At 46.6% G+C, this 13,450-nt stretch overlaps 1 protein-coding gene across 1 annotated transcript in view; it reads right to left on the bottom strand.

Moving 5' to 3' along the window:
• LOC143784332 (NEDD4-binding protein 1-like) overlaps positions 1-13,450 on the bottom strand; it is a 385,710-nt gene that overhangs the window by 182,351 nt on the left and 189,909 nt on the right. The gene's annotated exons all lie outside the window — the stretch shown is intronic.

The raw sequence follows: 13,450 nt of genomic DNA, 5'->3' as shown, positions 1-13,450 counted from the left end.
AAAATGCATGATTTGGTTGTTTTAGGGCTGCCATGGTTACAGACCCATAATCCAGTCCTGGACTGGAAGGCTATGTCAGTCTCAAGTTGGGGCTGTCGTGGTATTCATGGGGATTCCCTGCCTGTGTCTATTGCTTCTTCTACGCCTTCGGAAGTTCCGGAGTATTTGTCTGATTATCAGGATGTCTTCAATGAGTCTGAGTCCAGTGCACTGCCTCCTCATAGGGACTGTGACTGTGCTATAGATTTGATCCCAGGCAGTAAGTTTCCTAAGGGGAGACTGTTTAATCTGTCGGTACCTGAGCATACCGCAATGCGTTCGTATATCAAGGAGTCTCTGGAGAAAGGACATATTCGTCCGTCTTCTTCCCCTCTTGGTGCTGGATTCTTTTTTGTGGCAAAAAAGGACGGATCTTTGAGACCTTGTATTGATTATCGGCTTTTAAATAAGATCACTGTCAAATTTCAGTATCCTTTACCGCTGTTGTCTGACTTGTTTGCCCGGATTAAAGGTGCCAAGTGGTTCACCAAGATAGACCTTCGTGGTGCGTACAACCTTGTGCGCATTAAGCAAGGTGATGAATGGAAAACCGCATTCAATACGCCCGAAGGTCATTTTGAGTACTTGGTGATGCCTTTTGGGCTCTCCAATGCGCCTTCAGTTTTTCAGTCCTTTATGCATGACATTTTCCGGAAGTATCTGGATAAATTTTTGATTGTTTATCTGGATGATATTTTGGTTTTTTCTGATAATTGGGACTCGCATGTGGAGCAGGTCAGGTTGGTCTTTAAAATTTTGCGTGAAAATTCTTTGTTTGTCAAGGGCTCAAAGTGTCTCTTTGGTGTACAGAAGGTTCCCTTTTTGGGGTTCATTTTTTCCCCTTCTGCTGTGGAGATGGACCCAGTCAAGGTCCGAGCTATTCTTGATTGGACTCAGCCCTCGTCAGTTAAGAGTCTTCAGAAGTTCTTGGGTTTCGCTAACTTCTACCGTCGTTTTATCGCTAATTTTTCTAGCATTGTGAAACCTTTGACAGATATGACCAAGAAGGGCTCCGATGTAGCTAACTGGGCTCCTGCTGCCGTGGAGGCTTTCCAGGAGTTGAAACGCCGGTTTACTTCGGCGCCTGTTTTGTGCCAGCCCGATGTATCACTTCCCTTTCAGGTTGAGGTGGATGCTTCAGAGATTGGAGCAGGGGCCGTTTTGTCGCAGAGAGGCCCTGGTTGCTCTGTTATGAAACCTTGTGCCTTTTTCTCTAGGAAGTTTTCACCTGCCGAGCGAAATTATGATGTGGGCAATCAGGAGTTGTTGGCCATGAAATGGGCATTTGAGGAGTGGCGTCATTGGCTCGAGGGTGCTAAGCATCGTGTGGTGGTCTTGACTGATCACAAAAATCTGATGTATCTCGAGTCTGCTAAACGCCTTAATCCGAGACAGGCCCGCTGGTCATTGTTTTTCTCCCGCTTTGATTTTGTTGTCTCGTATTTACCAGGTTCAAAGAATGTGAAGGCCGATGCTCTTTCTAGGAGCTTTGTGCCTGATGCTCCTGCAGTCACTGATCCTGTTGGTATTCTTAAAGATGGAGTTATTTTGTCAGCTATTTCTCCTGATCTGCGACGTGTGTTGCAGAGATTTCAGGCTGATAGGCCTGAGTCTTGTCCACCTGACAGACTGTTTGTCCCGGATAGGTGGACCAGCAGAGTCATTTCCGAGGTTCACTCCTCGGTGTTGGCAGGTCACCCGGGAATTTTTGGCACCAGGGATCTGGTGGCCAGGTCCTTTTGGTGGCCTTCCTTGTCAAGGGATGTGCGGTCATTTGTGCAGTCCTGTGGGACTTGTGCTCGAGCTAAGCCTTGCTGTTCTCGTGCCAGCGGTTTGCTCTTGCCCTTGCCTGTTCCGAAGAGACCTTGGACACATATCTCCATGGATTTCATTTCTGATCTTCCGCTATCTCAGGGCATGTCCGTTATCTGGGTGATATGTGATCGCTTCTCCAAGATGGTCCATTTGGTTCCTTTGCCTAAGCTGCCTTCCTCTTCCGATCTGGTTCCTGTGTTTTTCCAGAACGTGGTTCGTTTGCACGGCATCCCTGAGAATATTGTGTCAGACAGAGGATCCCAGTTCGTTTCCAGGTTCTGGCGATCCTTTTGTAGTAGGATGGGCATTGATTTGTCGTTTTCGTCTGCTTTCCATCCTCAGACTAATGGACAGACGGAGCGAACCAATCAGACTTTGGAGGCTTATTTGAGGTGTTTTGTCTCTGCTGATCAGGACGATTGGGTGACATTCTTGCCGTTGGCTGAGTTTGCCCTTAATAATCGGGCTAGTTCCGCCACCTTGGTTTCGCCTTTTTTCTGCAACTCTGGTTTCCATCCTCGCTTTTCTTCGGGTCATGTGGAGCCTTCTGACTGTCCTGGGGTGGATTCTGTGGTGGATAGGTTGCAGCGGATCTGGAATCATGTGGTGGACAACTTGAAGTTGTCACAGGAGAGGGCTCAGCGCTTTGCCAACCGCCGCCGCGGTGTGGGTCCCCGACTACGCGTTGGGGATTTGGTATGGCTTTCTTCCCGCTTTGTTCCTATGAAGGTCTCCTCTCCCAAATTTAAACCTCGTTTTATTGGGCCTTACAAGATATTGGAAATCCTTAATCCTGTGTCCTTTCGTCTGGATCTTCCTGTGTCATTTGCTATTCACAATGTATTTCATAGGTCCTTGTTGCGGCGGTACATTGTGCCTGTAGTTCCTTCTGCTGAGCCTCCTGCTCCGGTGTTGGTTGAGGGCGAGTTGGAGTACGTGGTGGAGAAGATCTTGGATTCTCGCCTCTCCAGGCGGAGGCTTCAGTACCTGGTCAAGTGGAAGGGCTATGGTCAGGAGGATAATTCCTGGGTGGTCGCCTCTGATGTTCATGCGGCCGATTTAGTTCGTGCCTTTCATGCCGCTCATCCTGATCGCCCTGGTGGTCGTGGTGAGGGTTCGGTGACCCCTCACTAAGGGGGGGGTACTGTTGTGAATTCGCTTTTTGCTCCCTCTAGTGGTTACTAGTTTTTTGGACTCTGGTTTTTCTGTCATCCCTTTTATCCGCACCTGGGTCGTTAGTTAGGGGTGTTGCTATATAAGCTCCTTGGACCTTCAGTTCAATGCCTGGCAGCGTAGTTATCAGAGCTAGTCTGCTGTGCTCTTGTCTACTGATCCTGGTTCCAGTTATATCAGCTAAGTCTGCCTTTTGCTTTTGCTATTTGTTTTGGTTTTTGTATTTTTGTCCAGCTTGTTCCATATCTATATCCTGACCTTTGCTGGAAGCTCTAGGGGGCTGGTGTTCTCCCCCCGGACCGTTAGACGGTTCGGGGGTTCTTGAATTTCCAGTGTGGATTTTGATAGGGTTTTTGTTGACCATATAAGTTACCTTTCTTTATTCTGCTATCAGTAAGCGGGCCTCTCTTTGCTAAACCTGGTTCATTTCTGTGTTTGTCATTTCCTCTTACCTCACCGTTATTATTTGTGGGGGGCTTCTATCCAGCTTTGGGGTCCCCTTCTCTGGAGGCAAGAAAGGTCTTTTATTTTCCTCTACTAGGGGTAGCTAGATTCTCCGGCTGGAGCGTGTCATCTAGAACCAACGTAGGAATGATCCCCGGCTACTTCTAGTGTTGGCGTTAGGAGTAGATATATGGTCAACCCAGTAACCACTGCCCTATGAGCTGGATTTTTGTATTCTGCAGACTTCCACGTTCCTCTGAGACCCTCGCCATTGGGGTCATAACACAAGGCCTCTTAGGAATAGGCAAGGGCAACAACAATCCACTTGCCCGAGAACAACAAGGCTTGGCCCGAGCACAAACGTCACAAGACTGCACAAAGCCTCGCACATCTCGTGACAGGGAAGGCCACCAGAAGGACCTTGCCACCAAATCCCTGGTACCAAAAATTCCAGGATGACCTGCCAACGCAGAAGAATGAACCTCAGAGATGACTCTACTGGTCCAATCATCAGGAACAAACAGTCTATCAGGTGGGCAACGATCCGGTCTATCCGCCTGAAACTCCTGCAAGGCCCGCCGCAGGTCTGGAGAAACGGCTGACAATATCACTCCATCCTTAAGGATACCTGTGGGCTCAGAGTTACCAGGCGAGTCAGGCTCAAAACTCCTAGAAAGGGCATCCGCCTTAATATTCTTAGAACCTGGTAGGTATGACACCACAAAATTAAACCGAGAGAAAAATAATGACCAGCGCGCCTGTCTAGGATTCAGGCGCCTGGCGATCTCAAGATAAATCAAATTTTTGTGGTCAGTCAATACCACCACCTGATGTCTGGCCCCCTCAAGCCAGTGGCGCCACTCCTCAAAAGCCCACTTCATGGCCAAAAGCTCCCGATTCCCAACATCATAATTCCGCTCAGCGGGTGAAAATTTACGGGAAAAGAAGGCACAAGGCCTCATCACGGAGCAGTCGGAACTTTTCTGCGACAACACTGCCCCAGCTCCGATCTCAGAAGCGTCGACCTCAACCTGAAAAGGAAGAGCAACATCAGGCTGACGCAACACAGGGGCAGAAGAAAAACGGCGCTTAAGCTCCCGAAAGGCCTCCACAGCATCAGGGGACCAATCAGCAACATCAGCACCCTGTTTAGTCAAATCGGTCAATGGCTTAACAACATCCGAAAAACCAGCAATAAATCGACGATAAAAGTTAGCAAAGCCCAAAAATTTCTGAAGACTCTTAAGAGAAGAGGGCTGCGTCCAATCACAAATAGCTTGAACCTTGACAGGATCCATCTCAATGGAAGAGGGAGAAAAAATATATCCCAAAAAGGAAATCCTCTGAACCCCAAAAACGCACTTAGAACCATTCACACACAAAGAATTAGACCGCAAAACCTGAAAAACCCTCCTGACTTGCTGGACATGAGAGTCCCAGTCATCCGAAAAAATCAGAATATCATCCAGATACACAATCATAAATTTATCCAAATAATCGCGGAAAATGTCATGCATAAAGGACTGGAAGACTGAAGGGGCATTAGAAAGACCAAAAGGCATCACCAAATACTCAAAGTGGCCCTCGGGCGTATTAAATGCGGTTTTCCACTCATCCCCCTGCCTGATTCGCACCAAATTATACGCCCCACGGAGATCAATCTTAGAGAACCACTTGGCCCCCTTTATGCGAGCAAACAAATCAGTCAGCAACGGCAATGGGTATTGATATTTAACCGTGATTTTATTCAAAAGCCGATAATCAATACATGGTCTCAAAGAGCCGTCTTTTTTTGACACAAAGAAAAAACCGGCTCCTAAGGGAGATGACGATGGACGAATATGTCCCTTTTCCAAGGACTCCTTTATATATTCTCGCATAGCAGCATGTTCAGGCACAGACAGATTAAATAAACGACCCTTTGGGTATTTACTACCCGGGATTAAATCTATGGCACAATCGCACTCTCGGTGCGGAGGTAGCGAACCAAACTTGGGTTCTTCAAAGACATTACGATAGTCAGACAAGAACTCAGGAATTTCAGAGGGAATAGATGATGAAATGGAAACCAAAGGTACGTCCCCATGAGTCCCCTTACATCCCCAGCTCAACACAGACATAGCTCTCCAGTCGAGGACTGGGTTGTGAGATTGCAGCCATGGCAATCCTAGCACCAAAACATCATGTAGATTATACAGCACCAGAAAGCGAATAATCTCCTGGTGATCCGGATTAATACGCATAGTTACTTGTGTCCAGAATTGTGGTTTATTATTAGCCAATGGGGTGGAGTCAATCCCCTTCAGAGGAATAGGAGTCTCCAAAGGCTCTAAATCATACCCACAGCATTTGGCAAAGGACCAATCCATAAGACTCAAAGCGGCGCCAGAGTCGATATAGGCGTCCGTGGTAATGGATGACAAAGAGCAAATCAGGGTCACAGATAGAATAAACTTAGACTGTAAAGTGCCAATGGAAACAGATTTATCAAGCTTTTTAGTGCGCTTAGAGCATGCTGATATAACATGAGTAGAATCACCACAATAGAAACACAACCCATTTTTCCGTCTAAAATTCTGCCGCTCGCTTCTGGACAGAATTCTATCACACTGCATACTTTCTGGCGTCTTCTCAGTGGACACCGCCAGATGGTGCACTGGTTTGCGCTCCCGCAGACGCCTATCGATCTGAATAGCCATTGTCATGGACTCATTCAGACCCGCAGGCACAGGGAACCCCACCATAACATCCTTAATGGCATCAGAGAGACCCTCTCTGAAAGTCGCCGCCAGGGCGCACTCATTCCACTGAGTAAGCACAGACCATTTACGGAATCTTTGGCAGTAAATTTCAGCTTCATCTTGCCCCTGAGATAGGGACATCAAAGTTTTTTCTGCCTGAAGCTCCAAATGAGGTTCCTCATAAAGCAACCCCAAGGCCAGAAAAAACGCATCCACATTGAGCAACGCAGGATCCCCTGGTGTCAATGAAAAAGCCCAGTCTTGAGGGTCGCCCCGGAGCAAGGAAATCACAATCCTGACCTGCTGTGCAGGGTCTCCGGCAGAGCGAGACTTCAGGGACAAAAATAATTTGCAATTATTTCTAAAATTCTGAAAACCAGATCTATTCCCCGAGAAAAATTCCGGCAAAGGAATTCTCGGCTCAGACACAGGTGCATGAACAACAAAATCTTGCAAATTTTGTACCTTCGTGGCGAGATTATTCAAACCTGCAGTTACACTCTGAAGATCCATTACAAACAGGTGAACACAGAGCCATTCAAAGATTAGAAGGAGAGAAAGAAAAAAAAAAAGGCTGCAGCATAGACAGACTGGCAAGAGGTCCAATTAAGAGCACACTCAAAACTAGAGGGGAAAAAAAAAAAAATAAATCTCAGCAAACTTCTTATTTCTCTCCTTTCTCAGCCAAGGATTTTAACCCTTTAGTGGGCCGGTCAAACTGTCATGTTCTCAATGGCAAGAGAACATAGCATCAGCATATATAGGAACAAGCTCTTGGAAGATGGGAACTGAACTGACCAAGAACTAAACCTACCGCACAACTAGAAGTGGCCAGGTAGCATTCCTACTTTTTATCCCTAGATGCCCAGCGCCAGCCGGAGGACTAAATAATGCTAGCAGAGGGAAATATTAGTCCTAGCTCACCTCTAGAGAAATACCCCGAAAGGAGACAGAGGCCCCCCACATGTATTGGCGGTGATTTAAGATGAAATAACAAACGCAGCATGAAAATAGGTTTAGCAAATTTGAGGTCCACTTACTAGATAGCAGAAGACAGAAAGAACACTTTCATGGTCAGCTGAAAACCCTATCAAAACACCATCCAGAAATTACTTTAAGACTCTGGCATTAACTCATAATACCAGAGTGGCAATTCCTGATCACAAGAGCTTTCCAGACACAGTAACGAAACAACAGCTGTGAACTGGAACAAAAATGCAAAAACAAACATGGACAAAAGTCCAACTTATCTAGTTGTTGTCTAGGAGCAGGAACAAGCACAGAGAGGCTTCTGATAACATTGTTGACCGGCAAGCAACTAACAGAGAAGCAAGGTTATATAGCGACTCCCACATCTTGATGGGAACAGGTGAACAGAGAAGATGAGGACACAAGTTCAATTCCACCAGTAGCCACCGGGGGAGCCCAGAATCCAAATTCACAACAGTTCCTATACCTCTGAAGGGTATTGACTCCACGCCATTGGCTAGTAATAAACCACAATACTGGACACAAGTGACTATGCGTATTAATCCGGATCACCAGGAGATTATTCGCTTTCTTGTGTTGTATAATCTACATGATGTTTTGGTACTTGGATTGCCATGGCTGCAATCTCATAACCCAGTCCTTGACTGGAAAGCTATGTCTGTGTTAAGTTGGGGATGTCAGGGGGCTCATGGGGACGTTCCTTTGGTTTCCATTTCGTCATCTATGCCCTCTGAGATTCCGGAATTTTTATCTGATTATCGTGACATTTTTGAGGAACCTAAGCTTGGTTCACTACCTCCGCACAGAGATTGCGATTGTGCCATAGATTTGATTCCGGGCGGTAAATTCCCTAAGGGTCGTTTATTTAATCTATCTGTGCCTGAACATGCTGCTATGCGTGAATATATTAAGGAGTCCTTGGAAAAGGGACATATCCGTCCTTCATCATCTCCCTTAGGAGCCGGTTTTTTCTTTGTATCTAAAAAAGATGGCCCTTTGAGGCCGTGTATTGATTACCGGCTTTTGAATAAAATCACGGTTAAATATCAGTATCCTTTGCCACTACTGACTGATTTGTTTGCTCGAATAAAGGGGGCTAAGTGGTTCTCTAAGATCGATCTCCGTGGGGCGTATAATTTAGTGCGAATTAAGCAGGGGGATGAGTGGAAAACCGCATTTAATACGCCCGAGGGCCACTTTGAGTATTTAGTAATGCCTTTTGGTCTTTCAAATGCCCCTTCAGTCTTTCAGTCCTTTATGCATGACATTTTCCGTGAATATTTGGATAAATTTATGATTGTGTATCTTGATGATATTTTGATTTTTTCGGATGACTGGGACTCTCATGTCCAACAGGTCAGGAGGGTTTTTCAGGTTTTGCGGTCTAATTCCTTGTGTGTGAAGGGTCCTAAGTGTGTTTTTGGGGTTCAGAAGATCTCTTTTTTGGGGTACATTTTTTCCCCCTCTTCCATTGAGATGGATCCTGTCAAGGTTCAGGCTATTTGTGATTGGACGCAACCCTCTTCTCTTAAAAGCCTTCAGAAATTTTTGGGCTTTGCTAATTTTTATCGTCGATTTATAACTGGTTTCTCTGATGTTGCTAAACCATTGACTGATTTGACTAAAAAGGGTGCTGATGTTGCTGATTGGTCCCCTGCTGCTGTGGAGGCCTTTCGGGAGCTTAAGCGCCGCTTTTCTTCCGCCCCTGTATGCGTCAGCCTGATGTTGCTCTTCCTTTTCAGGTTGAGGTCGATGCTTCTGAAATTGGAGCTGGGGCGGTTTTGTCGCAGAAAAGTTCTGACTGCTCCGTGATGAGACCTTGTGCGTTCTTTTCTCGTAAATTTTCGCCCGCCGAGCGAAATTATGATATTGGTAATCGGGAGCTCTTGGCTATGAAGTGGGCTTTTGAGGAGTGGCGTCATTGGCTTGAGGGGGCTAGACATCAGGTGGTGGTATTGACCGACCACAAGAATTTGATTTATCTTGAGTCTGCCAGGCGCCTGAATCCTAGACAGGCGCGCTGGTCGTTATTTTTCTCTCGGTTTAATTTTGTGGTTTCTTACCTGCCGGGTTCTAAGAATGTGAAGGCGGATGCCCTTTCTAGGAGTTTTGAGCCTGATTCCCCTGGTAATTCTGAACCTACAGGTATCCTTAAGGAGGGAGTGATATTGTCTGCTGTCTCCCCAGACCTGCGACGGGCCTTGCAGGAGTTTCAGGCGGATAGACCTGATCGTTGCCCGCCTGGTAGACTGTTTGTTCCTGATGATTGGACCAGTAGAGTCATCTCGGAGGTTCATTCTTCCGCATTGGCAGGTCATCCTGGAATCTTTGGTACCAGGGATTTGGTGGCTAGGTCCTTCTGGTGGCCTTCCCTGTCGCGAGATGTGCGAGGTTTTGTGCAGTCTTGTGATGTTTGTGCTCGGGCCAAGCCTTGTTGTTCTCGGGCTAGTGGATTGCTGTTATCCTTGCCTATTCCGAAGAGGCCTTGGACTCACATCTCGATGGATTTTATTTCGGATCTCCCTGTTTCTCAGAAAATGTCTGTTATCTGGGTGGTGTGTGACCGTTTCTCTAAGATGGTCCATTTGGTTCCCTTGCCTAAATTGCCTTCCTCATCCGAGTTGGTTCCTCTGTTTTTTCAGAATGTGGTTCGCTTGCATGGTATTCCGGAGAATATCGTTTCTGACAGGGGGACTCAATTCATGTCTAGATTTTGGCGGGCATTCTGTGCTAGGATGGGCATTGATTTATCTTTTTCTTCTGCTTTCCATCCTCAGACTAATGGCCAGACCGAACGAACTAATCAGACCTTGGAGACTTATTTGAGGTGTTTTGTGTCTGCGGATCAGGATGATTGGGTTGCCTTTTTGCCGTTGGCGGAGTTTGCCCTCAATAATCGGGCTAGTTCTGCCACCTTGGTTTCTCCTTTTTTCTGTAATTCGGGGTTTCATCCTCGTTTTTCTTCCGGTCAGGTGGAGTCTTCGGATTGTCCTGGAGTGGATGCTGTGGTGGAGAGGTTGCATCAGATTTGGGGGCAGGTGGTGGACAATTTGAAGTTGTCCCAGGAGAAGACTCAGCATTTTGCCAACCGCCGTCGTCGGGTTGGTCCTCGTCTTAGTGTTGGGGACTTGGTGTGGTTGTCTTCTCGTTTTGTCCCTATGAGGGTTTCTTCTCCCAAGTTTAAGCCTCGGTTCATCGGCCCGTACAAGATATTGGAGATTCTTAACCCTGTGTCCTTTCGTTTGGACCTTCCTGCATCTTTTTCTATTCATAATGTCTTCCATCGGTCATTATTGCGCAGGTATGAGGTACCGGTTGTGCCTTCCGTTGAGCCTCCTGCTCCGGTGTTGGTTGAGGGTGAGTTGGAGTACGTTGGACTCCCGTGTTTCCAGACGGAAACTTCAGTATCTGGTCAAGTGGAAGGGCTACGGTCAGGAGGATAATTCTTGGGTGACTGCCTCTGATGTTCATGCCTCCGATTTGGTCCGTGCATTTCATAGGGCTCATCCTGATCGCCCTGGTGGTTCTTGTGAGGGTTCGGTGCCCCCTCCTTGAGGGGGGGGTACTGTTGTGATTTTGGTTTTTGTGAATCTCCCCCGGTGGTCAATGGTGGTATTGAACTTGTGTGTTTCACCTTCTCTGTTCACCTGCTTCCATCAAGATGTGGGAGTTTTCTATTTAGCCTTGCTCCTCAGTCATTCTTATGCCGGCCATCAATGTAACCAGAAGCCTTTCTGTTGCATGTTCCTGCTACTAGTCAACTATCAGCTAAGTTGGACTCTTGTCCCATGTTTGTTTTGCATTTTTGTTCCAGTTCTCAGTGATTGTTTATTTCTGTGACTGGAGGCTCTTGTTGAGCTGAAATTGCCACTCTGGTATCATGAGTTGATATTAGAGTCTTAAAGTGATTTCAGGATGGTATTTTTGTAAGGGTTTTCAGTTGACCGTGAAGTTCCCTTTTCTGTCTTCTTCTATCTAGTAAGCGGACCTCCCTTTGCTGAACCTATCATCATACTACGTTTGTCAATTTCCTCTGCATTCACCGACAATATATGTGGGGGGCTTCTGTCTGCCTTTGGGGTAAATCTTCTAGAGGTAAGCCAGGTCTGTACTTTCCTCTGCTAGGGTTATTTAGTCCTCCGGCTGGCGCTGGGCGTCTAGGGATAAAAACGTAGGCACGCTACCCGGCCACTGCTAGTTGTGCGATAGGTTTAGCTCACGGTCAGCTCGAGTTGCCATCTTCCAAGAGCTAGTTTGTATTTATGTTCTCTTGCCATTAGAGAACCATGACAGGGTACATGGCGATGTTCCATTGGTGTAAATTTCTTCTTCCACTCCTTCTGAAATCCCTGAGTTTCTGTCAGATTACCAGGATGTATTTGATGAGCCCAAATCCAGTGTCCTACCCCCTCATAGGGATTGTGATTGTGCTATAAATTTGATTCCTGGTAGTAAGTTTCCTAAGGGCCGACTTTTCAATTTATCTGTGCCAGAGCACGCCGCTATGCGGAGTTATATAAAGGAGTCCTTGGAGAAAGGGCATATTCGTCCATCTTCATCACCATTGGGAGCAGGGTTCTTTTTTGTGGCCAAGGATGGTTCTCTTAGACCCTGTATAGATTACCACCTTCTCAATAAAATCACGGTCAAATTTCAGTACCCATTGCCTCTGCTGTCTGATTTGTTTGCTCGGATTAAGGGGGCTAGTTGGTTCACCAAGATAGATCTTCAAGGGGCGTATAACCTTGTGCGTATTAAACAGGGCGATGAATGGAAAACAGCATTTAATACGCCCGAGGGTCATTTTGAATACCTGGTAATGCCATTCGGGCTTTCTAATGCTCCATCTGTGTTTCAGTCCTTTATGCAAGACATCTTCCGAGAGTATCTGGATAGATTCATGATTATATATTTGGATGATATTTTGGTCTTTTCGGATGATTGGGAGTCTCATGTGAAGCAGGTCAGAATGGTGTTTCAGGTTCTTCGTGCTAATTCCTTGTTTGTGAAGGGGTCTAAATGTCTTTTCGGAGTTCAGAAGGTTTCCTTTTTGGGCTTTATTTTTTCCCCTTCTACTATCGAGATGGATCCTGTTAAAGTTCGGGCCATTTATGATTGGACTCAGCCTACATCTGTGAAGAGCCTACAGAAGTTCCTGGGCTTTGCTAATTTTTATCGTCGTTTCATCGCTAATTTTTCTAGTGTGGTTAAACCTTTGACTGATTTGACAAAGAAAGGTGCTGATGTGGTGAATTGGTTCTCTGCGGCCGTTGAGGAATTTCAGGAGCTGAAACGTCCTTTTTTTTCTGCCCCTGTGTTGCGTCAGCCAGATGTTTCGCTCCCTTTTCAGGTCGAGGTTGATGCTTCTGAGATTGGAGCAGGGGCTGTTTTGTCTCAAAGAAGTTCTGATGGCTCTGAGATGAAGCCATGTGCCTTCTTTTCTAGAAAGTTTTCGCCTGCTGAGCGTAATTATGATGTTGGCAATCGGGAGTTGCTGGCTATGAAGTGGGCATTTGAGGAGTGGCGACATTGGCTTGAAGGAGCCAAGCACCGCGTGGTGGTTTTGACGGATCACAAGAATCTGACTTATCTCGAGTCTGCCAAGCGGTTGAATCCGAGACAGGCTCGATGGTCGCTGTTTTTCTCCCGTTTTGATTTTGTGGTTTCATACCTTCTGGGTTCTAAGAATGTGAAGGCTGATGCCCTTTCTAGGAGTTTTGTGCCTGATTCTCTGGGAGTTCCTGAGGCGGCCGGAATTCTCAAAGAGGGGGTAATTCTCTCTGCCATCTCCCCTGATTTGCGGCGGGTGCTGCAGGAGTTTCAGGCTGATAGACCTGACTGTTGTCCAGCGGAGAAACTGTTTGTCCCTGATAGATGGACTAGCAGAGTTATTTCTGAGGTTCATTGTTCGGTGTTGGCTGGTCATCCTGGAATTTTTGGTACCAGAGATTTGGTTGCTAGGTCCTTCTGGTGGCCTTCCTTGTCGCGGGATGTGCGTTCTTTTGTGCAGTCCTGTGGGACTTGTGCTCGGGCCAAGCCCTGCTGTTCTCGTGCAAGTGGGTTGCTTTTTCCCTTGCCGGTCCCAAAAAGGCCCTGGATGCATGTTGCCATGGATTTTATTTCAGATCTTCCTGTCTCTCAGAGGATGTCCGTCATTTGGGTGGTTTGTGATCGCTTTTCTAAGATGGTCCAATTGGTACCCTTGCCTAAATTACCTTCCTCCTCTGATTTGGTGCCATTATTTTTTA

Source organism: Ranitomeya variabilis, chromosome 7, assembly GCF_051348905.1.
Source record: "Ranitomeya variabilis isolate aRanVar5 chromosome 7, aRanVar5.hap1, whole genome shotgun sequence".
Lineage (NCBI taxonomy): Eukaryota > Metazoa > Chordata > Amphibia > Anura > Dendrobatidae > Ranitomeya > Ranitomeya variabilis.
The sequence above is the reverse complement of the archived record's forward strand: the minus strand, read 5'-3'. Positions and strand labels throughout refer to the sequence as shown.